The following is a 4,554-nucleotide window of genomic DNA, read 5'->3' on the forward strand; positions in this document are numbered from 1 at the left end:
CAACTGCGTGCACATGTTATAAAATTGGGCATCCATGTGCATGCGCTGTGTAGTGCGTACACATGGATGCCCGTGCGCAACTTTATAAAATCTACCCCTAAATGTCTTCGAACATTTGGATGCCCAGTCCTCCAGTCTCTCAAGGTCCTCCTGCAATTTATTACAATCCACAGGTGATTTAACTACTCTGAATAATTTTGTGTCATCTGCAAATTTGATCTCCTCACTCTTTGTATGCCTTTTCAGATTATTTATAAATATATTGAAAAGCACTGGTCCAAGTACAGATCCCTGAAGCTCTCCATTTACCTTTTTCCACTGAAAATCTGTTTCCTGTCTTTTAACCAGTTTGTAATTCACAAAAGGACATTGTCTCCTACCACATGACTTTTTAGTTTTCTTAGAAGCCTCTCATGAGGAACTTTGTGGATCGCCTTCTGAAAATCCGAATACATTACATCTACCGGTTCACCTTTATCCACATGTTTATTAATCCCTTTAAAAAAATGAAGCAGATTTCTGAGCAACATTTGCCTTGGGTAAATCCATGCTGACTGTGTTCCATTAAAACATGTCTTTCTATATGCTCTGTGATTTTGATCTTTAGAATAGTTTCCATTATTTTTCCCGGCACTGAAGTCAGGCTCACTGGTCTATAGTTTCCCAGATCAGCCCTGGAGCCCTTTCTAAATATTGGGGTTACATTGGCCACCCACCATTCTTTAGGTACAATGGACAATTTTAATAACAGAATACAAACTTTTACTAAGAGATCTGAAATCTCATTTTTTAGTTCTTTCAGAACCCTGGGATGCATCCATCCAGTCCAGGTGATTTTCTAATCTAGTTTGTCAATCTGGGCTACTACATCTTCTAGGTTCATCATGATTTGGTTCAGTTCATCCAAATCATCACCCTCCCCAGGGCTCCCCTCTTTGAAACGGGGCTCCAGTCCAAGCCTGGACAGCCAAAGCTGTGAAATGAGCAGCTTTGCTGGGTCCTCACTCCTTATCCATTAATCTGTTTAACGTTTGGGATCTCAAGGAGAAAATATTATAAATATTTATTTTAGCCCCAGACTACATTATTTAAAAGATTTACATTCTGCCCATATCCAGAGTTCAAGGTGGATTACATCATGTATTTGCATAAAAACATAAAAACTAACAATAAATTAATAGAAAACAGTTTATGATGTCGGAACATAGACAGCAAGAGGGTAAGATGTTCGGGGTTGCAAGCAAACCAATTGCCAAGCTCTTTCCCCATCTCCTTCCTCTTTATCATCAGAGAGTCTGATGGAGAAGAAGAAAATAAAATAAACTTGATTTCTGTACAGCACATCTTGCTTTTCCCACACGCACACATGCACTATTTATATATGGCACCACGGGGCTGCTAATGTTCTCCTTTCCCTGTGGTGCTGGCTCCTAATGCAAGGCAATGGTTAGCCAGAGCTAAGCACAGGCACGTTGGTGAGTCAAGGGAATGAAGATCTAGGAAAGAGAGACAGGGAGAGAAAGAGAGTGAGAGGGAGAGAAAGAGAGAAAGAAAGAGGGTGAAAGAGAGAGAGAAAGACAGCAAGGAAGAGATGTTTTATGTCATAAAAGTATGCTTTAGTTTTGTTAGGTTTTTCATGTATTGTAAATTGATATTTAAATTTTGTACAATCGGTTTGGGTGATTTGTTGAAATTTGTAAAGAAATATTCAAATATTTTTAAATAAATAAATAAGAAAAATACAAGAAACAGACACACAAGAAGGATGGTAGGTTTTACCTTGGTGGTGGGAAAATTAATGGAGACTCTGCTGAAGAAAAGAATAGTGAACTATCTACAGTTAGGAGGATTGCTGGAGCTGAGGCAGCATGGATTCACCAGGGTAAGATCCTGCCAGACAAATTTGATTGACTTTTTTGATTGGATGACCAAAGAATTAGATCGAGGAAGAGCACTTGTTATGACCTACTTGGATTTCAGCAAAGCTTTTGATCAGTCTCGCATAGGAGGCATGTGAATGAAATGAGAAGCTTGGGAGTGAGAACCAAGGTGGTGGCATGGATTACAAACTGGTTGATGGATAGAAGACAGTGTGTGATGGTAAATGGAATCTACTCTGAAGAGAGAATGGGGTTGTTCTGAGCTGTACTGAAGTGGACCCCTGGCATTTATTTATTATTTATTTAACAGTTTTTTATACCGACCTTCATAGTAAATAACCATATCAGATCGGTTTACAGTTTAACAGAGGGAGAACTAGAGTAACAATTCAAGTAAACGAAAGATAACAAAAGGTAGGAATAAGTCAAAGTTACAATCAACAGGGGAGAGAACTTGGAAAGCTTACAACAAGCTGGAAAGAAGAAAGGTCGGTACAAAGTATTGTTACCATAGAGTATACAAGTTAAAAAACTTAAAAACGGTGCTTTAACCTGAAAGTCATGAAGAAAGGTGATCCAGTTCTTGAAAAGGAATCCTTCCTTCAAGAGGCAAGACTGGTCAAAAGTGAACCCTGCTAACTTCACCAATACCAACCCACGTTCCCCTTAGGTTGAGCCCTCGGGTGCTGGGGTCAGCAGGACTTACTTGGGGTATCAGATTGAGATCCAAACTCAGCTCAAGACCGATGGTGAATTTCTTGGTAGTCAGTGAAGACCACAGGATGTCAGCAAAATAATAAAAAGATTTATTATTAAAAAATCATTGGTATCTTAACAACTTGAATTATAAACTCAGGAAAATAACATATCACAAGAAAACCGAAGAAATCTCAGGAAAACTAAAATCTCAGGCACCACATGAGACTAGAAATAAAAGAACCTGGCACTTTTAAAAAGAACATATAACAAATACTCTTTTTACGTTTTTTGACGATTCAAATACTATATATTCAGGAGGACGTCTTTATAGAAAACCCAATGTCACAAAACACTCTTATTTTTCATGAACGACCTTCATAACGCTCTACAGTATTCTTGGGCATTGCCGCCCATTTGCTATACTGCTTAGAGAGCCATCTTTAATCATTGGTCGTATAATGTATTTTATCCCTTTTTCTTTTTTTATCTTTTTCGAGATTATAGTAAAATTCAATTTTATCACTTTTAGTTCTTTCTCGAGATATCAAGTTATGGGTACTTCCCTTAAACAATAGAGCCCCATTTCACTCGGAAGATAGCAGAGTTCAGTCCATATCAAGTTATGGGTACTTACTAGGGGTGTGCATTCGTTTTGAACTTAAATGTAAAACGCAACTTTTTTTTTTTTTTAACTTAAAAAAGTGATGAGGCGAAAACGATCGGATTTCCAATGTATTCAACATAGCTATGTTGAATACGTTGGAAATCGCGATTGTTGATCCTAAATAAAAATTTAAACCCCTCACCCTCCTTAATCCCCCCCCAAGACTTACCAAAACTACCTGGTAGTCCAGCAGGGAGTCAGGACGCCATTTCTGAACTCCTTTGCGAGGAGCACGTGACGTCGGCGTCATGTCGGAGTGACGCGGCGTCACGTGATTCCCCGCGCGTTCGCTCCGGGACCCTCGTTGCACCCAAAAGGAGTTCAGAAATGGCGTCCTGACTCCCTGCTGGACCACCAGGGAGTTTTGGTAAGTCTTGGGGGGGGATTAAGGAGGGTGAGGGGTTTAAATTTTTATTTGCACGTATGGACATAGACTCAACTTATGGAATTCTCCATATGTCCATATTGACCGAAATTGACCCCCCCTTTCGACTTATGGACTTATGAACATAAACTTTTGGTCTGCACATCCCTAGTACTTACCTTAAACAGTAGAGCCCTATTTCACTTGGGAGATAGCAGAGTTCGGTCCAACGTAATTACGTTTCGCATCCCAGCTGCCTCAGGGACTTCTCTGGTATCAAGTTTGCGTTGCCGGTACTTCAGATGCCAAGGGATATATTCTCAAATTTCTTTTATGAGAATATTTCTAAAATGACAGAAAATATTATTACAACCACTTTAATGGAATTATACTTTAGCTTGCTTGCAAGACGTAAACTTACTCAACCGTGGGCGTTATAATTACATTCCTGCAGTGCGGGAGAAATCTCCTGCTACATTGTGTGTATGTGATCTCTTTTTATGTGCATGTTCATAGGTTAATTCAGAGGCAGGATGATCCTGATTGTGCTCAGATGATTGCAACTAAAGTCAAGAAATGAAATCACATGAACTGTGTCCACTCGATTTCATGATTAAGCCCATATGGAGAGACAAAAAAAGAGGGGGTGGCTTACTCCTAATAGCTAAAAAACACCTCAAACTTAAACTCCTACACATTACCGCCCCCCATAGATTGGAAATCGGCCTCTTCAAATCCAAGGAGCTCCAAATCTGTCTCATATATGCTCCACCTGGCCTTTTGGAACACAACCCCTCCCCCCTTATCGAGTTCATATCTGATAATCTGAATATTGACACCCCTGCTGTAATTTTAGGAGACTTTAATCTTCATGTGGATAATACCCCCTCTACATCCTCCTGCGAGACCTTCCTCAATTCCTTATATGCCCTTGGTTTCAAACAACT

The sequence above is a fragment of the Rhinatrema bivittatum genome, unplaced genomic scaffold, assembly GCF_901001135.1.
Source record: "Rhinatrema bivittatum unplaced genomic scaffold, aRhiBiv1.1, whole genome shotgun sequence".
In the NCBI taxonomy this organism is placed as follows: Eukaryota; Metazoa; Chordata; class Amphibia; order Gymnophiona; family Rhinatrematidae; genus Rhinatrema; species Rhinatrema bivittatum.